At 62.3% G+C, this 13,715-nt stretch overlaps 1 pseudogene; it reads left to right on the plus strand.

The window, feature by feature from the left end:
* LOC119105607 (obg-like ATPase 1) overlaps nt 1–13,715 on the plus strand; it is a 51,071-nt pseudogene extending 37,356 nt beyond the window's left edge.

Consider the following 13,715-nt stretch of genomic DNA (forward strand, 5'->3'; position numbering starts at 1 on the left):
CGCCCAACAGGCTTGGCGGGGGGGGGGGGGAGGACACCCTCAAGTGACGTGTCAGCACAGACCGTGGGGCCCGCAGTGCTCGCTGAGCGTGGCCTCCGAAGCAGCGACCGTCGCTGGCAGCGGACCGCCGCTGCGCTGGAGGCCAGACCCACGGCAGGGCGACACTGCTGGTGGGCGTGGGGGCGGCGCTCTGCTCGGGCGACACGCCGCCTGGCCTGGCCCGGCCTGCCGCCCTCTCGCGAGATACGATCGCGCGCACCCACCGGCCGCCCACTTACTGGGCCGACGGTGTGGCGGCGCGCACGGCCGACGAAAGGTGCGCCGAGATCCGCTGCAGATACTGCCGGCTGACACCCTCTGAAGCGCCGCCGCGGCACCCCACCCGAGGCGCCACCGCGACACCCTCTGAAGCGCCGCCGCGACACCCCCTGAGGCGCCGCCGCGACACCCCCCTGAGGCGCCGCCGCGACACCTTCCGAGGTGCCGCCGCGACACCCCCTGAGGCGCCGCCGCGACAACCCTCCGAGGTGCCGCCGCGACACCCTCCGAGGTGCCGCCGCGACACCCTCCGAGGCGCCGCCGCGACACCCTCTGAAGTGCCGCCGCGACACCCTCTGAGGTGCCGCCGCGACACCCTCTGAAGCGTCGCCGCGACACCCTCCGAGGTTGCCGCCCGCGACACCCTCCGAGGCGCCGCCGCGACACCCTCCGAGGTGCCGGCCGCGACACCCTCCGAGGCGCCGCCGCGACACCCCCTGAGGCGCCGTCGCGACACCCTCCGAGGCCCCGCCGCGACACCCCCGAGATGCCGCCGCGACACCCTCCGAGGCGCCGCCGCGACCACCCTCCGAGGTGCCGCCGCGGACACCCTCCGAGGCGCCGCCGCGACACCTTCCGGGATGCCGCCGCGACACCCTCCGAGATGCCGCCGCGACACCCCCCCGAGGCGCCGCCGCGACACCCTCCGAGGCGGCCGCCGTGCGGCGGGGTAATAACGCCACGGCGACGAGCTGGTGAGGCGCCCTGGTCCGTCCGGTTGTCGGCGGAGGACGGGTGTCCAGCGCGCCGGGGACTGTTGGTGGCGGGGGCGCGGGCCGGCCTCGGTCGGAGCAGCGGGTCGGTCTGGTGTGTGCGGCTGGCGGCGCCGACAGCCGCAATCGCGCGGCGATCGGCAGCCGGCCGCGCCGCCGCCCTAATCGCCACTTCATTGAACCCAATCAGGGGGCGGGTGCGCCGCGCCGGCCGGCCGCCCGCCGGCGCTGGCTAATGACGGCCCGGCCGCTGACGTCACGCCAGGTCAGAGGTCATGTCACTGCTGACGGCGTAAGTGGGCGGCGGCGACGCTGGCGCCCGCCCCGCCGGCGCCCGGCGCGCCCGCCGGGCTGAGCCAGGGCGCCGGCCCCTGGAGCGGGCCCGCCCGGACAGCCCGCCCCAAGTGGGCCGCGTGTGCTGCGGCACGGCTGCGGCCGCTGACGTCATGCAGGCCCAGATCGCAGACAGCCTCTTCCACCAATTCGAAGCCCGTTTCTGCGAGGTGATCGTTTTGTCTGTCTTTTTTTTGTCGGCGTTGCGTTGGATGGAGCCGATGTTGTTGTTGGATGGAGCGCAGGTGTGGGTGATTCTCCGGAGGCCATTCCAATGGGATGAGCTGGCCACGTGGCACGCACCAGTCCACCGACTGGAATATGCCCGGTGGCCGTAACCGTTCCTTGAACTGAGCGATGAGGCCCAGGGGTCACGCTTCTGGTCCTGCTTAAGGCGCCATTTTGCCCCACGGCCCGTGCCAGCTCGTGATGGAGAACAGAGGGCATAGCATATTCATTGCCTCATACGTTTTTTCGACGCTGGGAGCCCCGTGTCTCCTTATCAATGCACAGCACTGTGCTTACCCATCATGGCTGTGATTATTATCCATATCTATGTTCATGTGCAGCGTGGGATTATCCCCCCCCCCCCAAAAAAAAAAAAAAACGCATCGCCGGATCCACCCGGATTGTTCGCAGTACCCCTAGCCGCGACAGGCGAGACCGAGGACAGGCGAGGGTCATGGGCAGACGGCCGAACGAAACTGCGCGACCATCCAGAGCCGGGAGCACGGCGGAACGTGACGAAACGCGCCCGGTGCGGTGGAAGGACGAGTTCCTTCAACCATGTACCGCTTCTCGAGGAAGGCCACGGGAAAGCGCACCAGGCGATGCCTGATTTCATCGCGCAGGACGGGTGCGGGCACCTGTTGCAGCTGAGCGGGTGGCCTGCGAGGCGACCCGTTCAGCCGCGTCCGTGCCGCCTTCGGGCCAGGCCGGCCTGGGCCGCGGCAGCCAGTCCCAGGTCCGCCGGCGCCGCAGCTGGGGCCGCCGCGCCGGCCTGGCCCGACCGGCTCCCCGCCAGATCTGAGCTGCGTCATGCGATATGGGAGGGGTGGCGACACGGGATCGCCGTCTGTACGAGGATGCTGCGCGTCGCGCTTCCGGTCGTGTGCGCCTTCGTGCTGGCGATGGCAAACCCGCGCCGCGACGCCGTGTCGACCTGTTCCGGATGCTCTGTGCTCTGGTGGGCAGCATGGGCTCAGATCCGGACACTCAGCGGAGGCACCGCGCCTCAAAGCAGCCAGGATTTTCTGAAACCACATGGACCGTACACAAGTGCATCACTTCAGCCGGGGACACCTCCAAGGCCTTTGGTCGTGCCGAAGGTGGTTGTCTCCCGATGAAGCTCCGGCGGCTGGGCGCCAACTCCTACCGGGCCACTTGCCGGGCCTGCAAACGGTCACCATCATAGGCGCGTTGGGGGGGGGGGGGGGGGGGGGGGGGGAGGACACTTCTTAAGGCGCATGGCGTTAGTCGGGGATGAGTGTTAAAGTCACTTGCGTTCTTGTTGGTTGCTCATGATCTGGCATGATCTTGCTCATGATCATGGCATGATCTTGCATCATCTGGCATCTGGGGCTGGAGGAGAGATATGCACCCGACCTCTATGCTGTTCGTAGCGGTCTTCCACTTCCAAACTCTTGGAATTTCCTTGAATACCGCACGGGAAGGGTACTGACTGGTGCAGATTTTGGTTTAAACAGAACGGTCAACGATCAACGAGACGAAAATGTGGCATGGGAAAAACGCTGACAGGCGCCGATTCTTAGTTTAAATAAAAGCAAACAATAGGTAGTGAGGCGAAAACTAATGGGCACACCACCACCGATGGTATGGATTGGTAGAGTATCACATGGCGCCAGTGGTGGAGTATACATGGCGCCGATGGTATTTGATGGTAAGTATCACACGGCGCCGATGGTATTCGATGGTAGGGTATCACATGGCGCGATGGTATTCAATAGTAGAGTATCACATGGTGCCGATGGTATTCGATGGTAGAGTATCACATGACGCCGGTAGCATTCGATGATACAGTATCACATGACGCCCGGTGGTAGAGTAAACTTGGCGCCGATGGATCGATGGTAGAGTATCACGTGGCGCCCGATTGGTATTCGATGGTATAGTATCACATGGCGCCGTTGGTACGCACCGCCTTACAACAGCCGGTTCGAGCGTTACTCAGACGACCTGTCCCCCGATGGGCACATGCGCGCGCAAGCGCCTGATTACGGTGGAATGATGATGCCATTTTTGTGAGGCCGCATTAGCTCGTGAATTCCCATCCATCATAGCATATGTAGCCGGTGACCGTGCTGCTGGCTGGTAAAATTCTTGAGTTGACGGACTCTGCATTGGCCGGCCCTGGCTGCTGGTTAGATCACGGCACCGGCCAGCGCGCCCGGCACGTGACCACCGCCCCGGTCGTCAGTCTCCGCATACAGGGGGCTCTGGGTTCGACTCGGCGGTCACGTGACCGCGCATGCTCCCAAAGCTAGAAATGTTCAGCTGGCCGGCCAGATGACCCCGTGCGCAGTGCACCAAGCCAGCCAAAATGAGTGCGTCACAGTACACATGCGCCACTTTTCGACATTGCTCTCGGCGACTGCTTTGTGCCACCGCCGTGCGTATCACCTCATGTTTTTAGTGCCACTCATGTTCCGTAACCGCTGTTTGTTGTTGCTAGTAGAGCATGGCCATGGCACTACCGGCCATCAAGTGGGTCTCTGCGTATGTGGCCGTGTCGTGTTTTTCGGGCGCGATCAGAAGCTGTCGAAAACGGGTAGCCTGTTGCCAGGCGGCTGAGGCAAACGGACTGAACTGACCCGCCGGGTACCTGCGTGCCGCAGGCTGGTTAAGATCAAGGAGGCTGTGGAGCAGAGCGACCCGGGCGCGCTGATCGTGCCTTTCTCAGCCGCCTTCGAGAACAAGGTGATCGACATGTCGCCTGAGGAGAAGAAAGCGTTTGAGGAGGAGACCAAGGCCAACAGGTGAGGTCCGCATCAGAGAAGGAAGCCAATGTGACCATATGAGGTCCTCCTCAAAGGAGACTTAGGTCATCAGATGAGGTCCGCCTCAAAGGAGACCAAGATCACCTGGTGAGGTCCTCCCCAGAGGAGACTAGCAGGTGAGGTCCGCCTGAAAGGAGATCAACATCACCAAGTCCTCCCTAGATGAGACCAGCAGCTGAGGTCCGCCACAGACGAGACCAAAGTCACCAGGTGAGGTCCTCCCAGAGGAGACCAGCAGGTGAGGTCCTCCCCAGAGGAGACCAGCGGATGAGGTCCGCCTCAAAAGAGACCGTGGTCACCAGATGAGTCAGATGAGGTCCGCTTCAAAGGTGTTTGTTCATCCGGTGTGTTTGTGGGTTAGGTGTTTTGTAAGTTCTCCCCGGTAGGCCGCTGCTCCTCGCGCTCAGTGACGGCGAGCCGGCGAGTGTTGTCTGTCCCATGTGGTGTGTCGGCAGCGCACTGCTGATGTCAGACAAGTGTGTGTGAACATTAGCGCGATGAAATTTCTATTCAGGGCCTGGTCACACCTGGCATTCGCATCTCGAAACACCCTGTGAGAACTCTACCGAGACTATTTCATGGAGCTCGCTGCATTATTTCAAGTTTATAGACACACTAGCGGAGAATGGAAGCAATTGCGGAGAACAGCGAGACTCTCGGAATTTGTAAAGGTTCCAGTCATCGTAAATAAAGTGCGACCGATTCTGCTATATGGGTCTCTGCGTCCCTCTCGGAGCGCTACCCTCGCTGCCGATAATATTTCTCCGAGGCCGGCCTGATTTTTTTCTGGGGCGCACCCTCGGCCTCCCGCTGGACGACGGGTAATATACCGGGGCCATTTTTTCTCTCCGATGCTCCGTTTTACCATGCGTCCCGTGGCCGCAGAACGTCGGCGCCGAAATGACCGGTATTGACGGACGGCGGCGGCGGCCGGCGCAGCCTTGACTAGCCGCTGCACCGGCCGCCGACAAAGCGGCGCGCCGGCGCCGGCTCCTTTCTGCGTGCGGACCGTCACGCGGTCTCGAGACGCGGCGGCGGTATTTATGGCTGGAAAATGTCGCCGAAATCATGAGAACCGGGCGGCCGCCGGCCGCCGACGGCGGGCCGCGCCGCGGCCACGCGGCCCCGGCATCGGCGACTGATTTGCGGCCGTGGAAAGCTGGGCCCCTTGTGCGCGACGGGGGGGGGGGGGGGGCGTGCGACTGCGTCGCCGTCGGGCGCCGCCGGCTGACCCAGATGGTGGGAGCCGGCGTCGCCTCTCGTCCGTCGACGCCGCCGCAGCTCTGCTGGCGAGCTGCGTTGGAGCTGGCGCGGCTCGGCGCCGCTGGCCGGCCGCAAGCCGGCGCAGCGGCTGGCCGGCGACGCCCCTAACGAGCACACGCGGGCCACCGTCTAATGAGCAGCAGCCGACAATTAGCCGGCCCGGTGTCGCCAGCCGGCCCGGTGGCCGCGGCGGTGTGCTGTCGCGGTCGCGGCCCGTGTCGCATTCTATCCGCCAATTACCCGATGTCCGGCAGGGGAGAAGGACGTGTAAGGTCCGTCCGGCGGGGAGAGGGACGCTTTATGTTTGTCTGGCAGGGAGAGGGACGTGTAATGTTTGTCCGGCGGGGAGAGGGACATGCAATGTTGGTCCGGCGGGGAGAGGGACGTATAATGTTTGTCGGGCGGAGAGAGGGACGCCGGTCGCCTGGCCCGGTTGTGGGTCACTGGCACGGGAGACGGGCGGTCCAGGGTCAGAGCTTCCTGTCTAGCTGCCCCCCCCCCCTCCCGGCACGCGCGGCCAGCTCTGTTGCGTTACTGATGCTGACATTTGGTGGAGCGTGAATCCCCGACGGGACTGGATTCCGCGGCCGAAGACCGGCATGGCGCCTCGCCCGCCGCCGCGGTGTGCGCGAGCCCATACCGGCCGCTCACTCCCCGCCATGGCGATGCGCGAGCGACCGAGCGACCTGACCTACACACGGGCCACCGCATGGCGTTTTGGGCTGTGCTGGTGCATGATCTGCGCTCAACACCAGCGGCATGAAGTCACACCTGCACACTTTACAGATCATGTGGCGAGCGCCCGAAAGCCGATGGCAGTGTTCGATTTAGGCAGTGGTGATATCGTTCGAATGTCGTGATGCCTGCGATTATGTGGGAATCAAGAGGCTGTCATAATTCAGGATGGTTTTTGGTTAGGCGGCCAGTCCAACTCGCAGAAATTGGGCGAGTGGGCCGAGACGGCTTGGTGTTAACAGAAGGCACGGCTTTGACGAAAGGTCGTTAAACCTGCAATTGGAAATGTGGGTAGGTTGTAAGATACAGGTCCACTATTTATTTAAGATCGCGCAAAGGTACATTCTTGGCCTTTGTATCTAAACCTTTTCTGCGTCCCCAAGTCACTCGGTATCCGGCTGTGAAGTCCAGCGATCACGCGACTATCTAGGTTACGAAACAAATGCAGGCCTTGGCAATGGCTTATTTGATCCAGCCGCATTGACCCAGCCGCGTTAGCGTACCTGCCACGTGGCAGAAATCACTGATTTCATCTTCGCTAAACACTGACGACTGGAAGGCCGGTGAAAACGTTTGAAACACGTCCGGTATCCGTATTTCAGGTATCGGTTCGTATGGTGTGCTGACTTGTTCTGTAGCGATATGCTTGTTGCATTTGCAACTGGGGCCAGTTTTGGTGGTTCTTGCTCGCAGTCTCCCTCGGCGCCCCGCGTAGCGGCACCTGCCGGGGGGGGGGGGGGGGGGAGGGGGGAGGCTATAGTCGTGCGTTTTCCGCGGTGGTCCCGAGTCCGTAGCCTCCTCGCCCGCTGGGCCTACGCTGGCGTGTGTGTGTGGCGGCGGACGCCGGTGTGACCTGGTGGGCGGCGATGGCCGGTGTTTTCGGGAGCCGGGTCCGGGTCCGCTACCGCCCCGCCCCCTGTCGCTGCCAGGCGTTGTGGCGTCGCTGATGGTGACGGATGGCCGGTGTTTTGTCATCTTTAATAAGTGACAGCGGCGTGGGCCCGGCGGCCGGGGCCGGGCCGTCTCCTGGTGACTGCGGCCGCCACGCTCGCCAAATAGCCCGTCGGACCGCCTGCTGGACACGCTCAGCCCGCCTCGTCCCGCCCCCACACACACTACCCCGGATCCATAAAACAGGTGACACAGCGGCTTTACCCTCGGTGACAAATTATTAATACCTGGAACGTGTCACCTTCGAATGAGGCCTGTAAGTGAGGTAGATCAAACCTTGATCAGATCCAGCCAGGAGTCCTGGGAACATACACAACGTCACAGATGCCTTCGCGCGCTTTTTCTGGAGCATTGACATCGCAGGTGGTAGGGGCCGTATTGCGTTTGGGCCCTTCCGAGATATGGATTTGTTAGCGGTGACGACACACAAAGACTACGAGCCAACAATGGCGACGACACTACCGGTAGGGGCGGCGTTACGCAGCACAAAGCGGCATTTCGGAATACATCAATCAGTCAATCATTCGCTGACAGCGTCTGGTTTTGTTCATTTTGAGTGTTTGAAATGCAGTATCTGCGCTGTCGTCCGATGACAGCTCTGTGCCCATTCAATTTCAGATTTGGCGTCAACTTATTCATTTGGGGCTGGCACAATCCGTGTCTGGGGTCTGGCACCATCCGTGCCTTGGCTGGCACCATCTGTGTCGTGGTCGGCGCCATTTCTGTCTGGTCCGGTACCACCCGTGTCTGGCCACCATCCGGCTCTTGGCTGGCACCATCTGCGTCTTGGTACCATCCGTGCCTTAGTACCACCCGTGTCTTGTCTGGCACCATCTGCGTCGTGGCCGGTGCCATTTCTGTCTGGCCCGATACCATCCGTGTCTTGTCACCATCCGGGTCCTGGCTGGCATCATCCGTGTCTTGGTACCACCCGTGCCTGGGTACCATCGGTGTCTTGGCTGGCACCATCCGTGCATTGACATCTTCGTGCCTTGGCTGGCATCAATCCTGTTTGGGCTGTCAACACCCGCGGCATATTGCTGGGACAGGTAAACGTGGTTTTTGGCGTAGGCATCGGAGCAAGTGACATGGTGAACATATCTGATCGTACCGATACATTGGTTCGAACAAAGGTGGAAGTCCGACTCGCTGTCAGACGCCACTGTCGCCGTGTAGTCTGACCAGCACGATGTTTCCGGCTATCGCACGAGTGTCGTGTCAAAAGGTAGCAAGGTGGGATTGGAACTGTTCTGTTTCCGAACACTCGTAGCGGGTGTGTTTTTAAGACGCATAATCAACTCAGCGGCCGTTCAGCAAGGTTTGTTCACTGACATCTACTTAGACTTTCAAACGCTAATAACGACACACGCCTGCCAGGACTCTGACAGGGTGAGGCCTTTTAAGCACTGCGCTTGGTGGCTTAGGGGTTCAACACTTATCGTAATTCTGGGTTAACGGACCGCTAACCCCGACCGGTGGTCGTCGGTTCGAACCGCCTGAAATGTTTCGACACCTGTGTTTGGGCGCTTTGGTGGCAGTGCTCATTTGTCCCGCGGTCTTTGTTTTTGTGGTTTCGTGCGGGCTTACGAACTGCGGTCTTGTTCCAGAACCCAATGCTCAATCGACATGACTCAAAGATATAGATAAATGGTTTGGGGTGGTTCTGGAGACGAGATTATGTTGCAGTGATTGAGCACACCAGGTCATAAAAGGCATGTTTCAGAACGTGCGCAGATGATGCTACCATCTTCCCATGATTCGGGTGACATTTATCTTTTTGCCGGGCGCCCCGCTCTGGCGGTGAAAAAAGGATACGAAAGTTGAGCTTGAAAACGGCAAGACTATGGGAGGTTTGTTTATACGGCAGCGTACACAGAAAGAGCCTTGCATATGGTAACACGCCGCTGCATCGCTGGTACCATATACAACCGTCAACTATCGGCTATTCTTGTAGGAGTACGTTTTGTTTTGCATTGCATCGTGTGCTGAGAAGCTGACGCCAAGTCCAAAAAGATGGTAGATAGGCGGAAGTCGACGGAATAACAGCAGTGAATGTTCAGGCGCTCAACAATGCCGCGTGGTCCTGGTGTTCTCGAAGTAAAACGACGCCGCGTGGTCCTGGTGTCGTCGAGGTGAAACGATGCCGCGTGGTCCTGATGTTGTCGAGGTAAAACGATGCCGCGTGGTCCTGGTGTTGTCGAAGTAAAAGCCGACACACGGGATGTCGGCATACACGTGGCTCGGTCCGCTGTCTCATCGACGCTGACTGTGTGATAGATGAAAATAGATTTGGGTCCAATGTCACGCTTTAATGCCACGTCTCATACGCTGTCCGGGATGGTGTTGACAAAATGGGATGTCAAGACTAGTTTTGTGCTGACGGTAAAAGTCGCTTTTCCGCAATTGACGGGTTCAGTGTTAGTTACCAAGCTCGCGATCAAAGGCGCAGACGTGTTTGCCATTTGAAGAGCGGCGACGTAGGGAACCTTCCCGCCGTAGGTGGACCGGGCGGACGTAGGTGACGAATCTGCCGACGAATTTCCACGTGGTCGACGTACGAATGTCATGCCGATGTAATCTAGGACGGTACATCATCACCCGAGTCAGTTGACAAGCGTTCCCGCTTGTGCCCCGGACTTGAGAGGGGCACACACACAAACGTATTCCCATTGCGCGGCACGCAAGCGGAGCGGTATGGGCGGAGCTCAGGCTGGAAAGGAGCGTCGCTCGCATGCCGGGATCCGGGTGTGAGGAGAGCGCGCCGTGGACATGGTGTGGTGCGGCTTGGACGGCCGGTGTCGTGACTACCGGGCTGTCCCGGTGGTACAGCGATCGGTAGTGGGAAAGAACACTAACCGGTGTCCATCACCAGCTGTTGACAGCTGCGCCCCGCCTCCGTCAAAGGCCGGTGTCCCGTCCCGGTCCCGGTCCCGTCCCGGTCCCGTCCCGGTCCTGTCCCGTCCCGGTCCCGTCCCGTCCCGGTCCCGTCCCGTCCCGGTCCCGTCCCGTCCCGTCCCGGCCCCGTCCCGTCCCGTCCCGGTCCCGTCCCGTCCGTCCCGTCCCGTCCCGTCCCGTCCCGTCCCGTCCCGTCCCGTCCCGTCCCGTCCCGTCCGGGTCCGTCTGGCTCCGTCCGGGTCCGTCCCGTCCCGTCGCGGTCCGGGCGGCAGCCGTGCCGGGGCCGGCGGCAGGGCTGCAGAGGCGGCGACGGATCGTCGGCCCGCCAGCAGTGGGCACCAATGGTGGCCGGCCGGCCCCACGGCCAGCATGGCCGCGCCGCTATTAATGCGCTATCAGACAGCGATTACCGGCCGTCAAATGGACAAAATGGCGGACGCCCAGTGCTCGGCCGCGCCGCGTGGCTGGGTCGTGGGACTGCGCGAGCGTGGCTGGGTCGCGGAGGACTGCGCGAACGTGGCTGGGTCGCGGGGGACTGCACGGGCGTGACTGGGTCGCGGACGACTGTGCGGGCGCGACTGGGTCGCGGAGGACTGCACGGGCGTCACTGGGTCGCGGAGGGCTGTGTGGGCGTGACTGGGTCGCGGAAGACTGCACGTCGCGGAGGACTGTGCGGGCGTCACTGGGTCGCGGGGGGACTGCGCAGGCGTGGCTGGGTCGCGGAGGACTGCGCAGGCGTGATTGAGTCGCGGAGGACTGCGCGGGGCGTGGCTGGGTCCCGGGGACTGCGTGGGCGTGGCTGTGTCGCGGAGGACTGCGCAGGCGTGGCTGGGTCGCGGGGACTGCGCGGACGTGGCTGGGTCGCGGAGGACTGCGCAGGTGTGGCTGGGTCGCGGGGGACCGCGCAGGCGTGGCTGGGTCGCGGAGGACGGCGCAGGTGTGGCTGGTGAGGCGGCTGGTCGGGCTGTGGCGCATCGCGACACCCGGACCGGCCGCGTCTGTTCCTCACTGCTCTTTGTTTTGGAAAGGCAAGCGGGGTGGGTGTCGCCCCTCCATGGTCGGCATGGCCCGTCCCTTAGCCTACCGGCTTTAGTACGAGCTAGCCATTATAGAGGTCTGGCCCTAGTATTCCAGGAAATGCCCGCATTCCAGTTGCATCCGTGAGGTCGCTCTTGATCGTTTGAGAACGGAGAGAAGGCACGTGTTAACGGGGATGTTGATTTACGTGAGCCGACATTGTCTTAGGTGGTCTGGTTTTCTGCGCTCGTTTGCGCGCAAGAAGGAAGCCAAGTTGAGTTTTAGCGGGCGTGCTCCCTCGCCGTGTGGGGATTTCTGAAGACGCGTGTTGACTGAGCGCGGGCAGTAAGAAAGGGCACGGGCCCGGCCGCGACAAATAGGAGGGCCATTGTGGATGCATAAGCGCGATCTGCTCGCGGCACGGACCGCACCTAGCTGGTTCCGGAATCGGGGGGAGGAGGACGGCTGGATAGTGGAGGAAGACTGGCAGGCCAGCGCAAGCGCAGCGAACGCCCGCCGGCCGACCGGTCGACCGGGCCGGAATGCCTGGCGACGCCGTCGGCACTCCAGCCGCTCTCCGACCCGGGCTGGCCGAGACAAATGACAAAACCGCCCGCCCGATAACTCATGCGTAATGCGGCCGTAATGACAAGATTGGCGGTGGGAGTCGGGCCGTGGTGGCCGGAGCCGGAGCCGGTGCCGGAGCCGGAGCCGGGGCCGGAGCCGGAGCCGGAGCCGGGACCGGAGCCGGAGCCGGGACCGGAGCCGGAGCCGGGACCGGGACCCGGGACCCGGAGCGAGGGCCGGAGCTGAAGCCAGGGTGACCAACTAAAACAGGAGATGCGCGCCGGCCGGCCGGCGGGCGGCGGCCGGTGGCCCGTCCGGCCCGTCGGGCGCGCTCCCATGCCATTAGACGGCCGGCCATTGTGGCAGGCCGTGCCAATTACGGCCGCACGCTCAATCATTGTCATTGGACTGGGAAAGAATGTCATTTGGCCGGCCAGCATCGATCCGCCGGCGCGGCCAAATCGTCGGAAATGATAGCGTGGTTGTTACCAAATGTATCATTATCAGAGCCATGAGATCGAAAACAAAATTAGCCGCCGGCGCGCCGTCGAGAATCCCGCCGAGAAAAAGCGCGCGCCGGCCCGCGGCTGCCGCCCGCTGGCGCGCGCGCAATTATACTTTTTTAGCTGCCTAAGAACGTGTTATCGCCGTGTTCGGCACGCATTGTCGGTGGGCTTGCGTTTTTTACTGGGACCGGTGCTGAGCGGTATGGGCGGCGCGGACCGAGCCGTGCCGCCGCTGCTGGACCGGACCGAGCCGTGCCACCGCTGCTGGGACCGGACCGAGCCGTGCCGCCGCTGCCGTGTAGACGTCCGTGCTCGTCACTGGGCCGTGGTCGGCCGGCCGTGACAGTGACAGTGATGGTGAAGGATGGCCCGCTGACGGTCGCCGGTCAGGGCAGGCTCCGAGGCTCCAGCCAGCGCGCCCGCCGGCCGGTGCGGCGCAGCTGATGACCTCCTCCGGTACCGGCGTAGCGTCAGGCAGAAGGAGGGGGGGGGGGGGGGGCGCTGTGACTCCGCGACACTGATTTCAACGGCCGCGTACGAGCCCGCCTGGGTCTTTGGCGCCAGCGACCCGTCTTTTGATGCCTCAGGCCTGGGGTCATTTCAGTCTGGATGTTCCAGAGAGCTGGGTACACTTTCAAGTCATCATGGTGTATGTTGGGGCACACAACTAAGGACCGAAGCAACTTAAGCATTGGCCGAAGATCTTCCTCGTCCCAGGGCATTTGCCCATATTGCCCCCCCCCCCCCTCCCACACACACACACTGAATTCCGCCCCTATCGTTCCTCATTTTGTGCAACCGCACGTTATAGAGAGACACACCGGTGATCTCAGTGGGTACACTGTGCATGATGGGACAATGCAACGGGTGTTGTAAGTACTAGGAACCGGGGTAGGGCCGCGATGTATTTTGTAGAATGGATGGGTGTAGCATTGAGCTGGAGCACGGGTGTGCCAAATACATCGAAGCTAGGGGTACGGGATCCGATTCCCCGCGTTGCCCGCTCTTCACGCCAGGGTGAGAGGCAGGCGACGCCATATAGCCTGAGCAGCCGAGTTCTTCGTGAAGTCCCAATGACGACGACGGTGGCACCTCTCTTGTGACGCCGCGGACAGCGCCATCCTAATTGATCGTACATGCGTGACGTTGATTCCCATACGTCTCCTCTATCGACACCGCCGCGTCCGCCTCTCGCTGGGGCTTGGAGCTTTGACCCCGTGACCACGCGTCTGTCCCGGTTGCGGCGGGAGCTCTGGTCTGCTCGAGAGTCGCTAAGGCCCCGTCCCTTGTCCCGCAGTCAGCTGGAGAAGATCATCGTGGCCGGCTACAAGGCGCTGCAGCTGCAGTACTTCTTCACCTGCGGTCCGGACGAGGTTCAAGGCCTGGGACCATCCAGGTGA

This window comes from Pollicipes pollicipes, unplaced genomic scaffold, assembly GCF_011947565.3.
Source record: "Pollicipes pollicipes isolate AB1234 unplaced genomic scaffold, Ppol_2.1 Scaffold_6138;HRSCAF=7277_pilon_pilon_pilon, whole genome shotgun sequence".
NCBI lineage: Eukaryota > Metazoa > Arthropoda > Thecostraca > Pollicipedomorpha > Pollicipedidae > Pollicipes > Pollicipes pollicipes.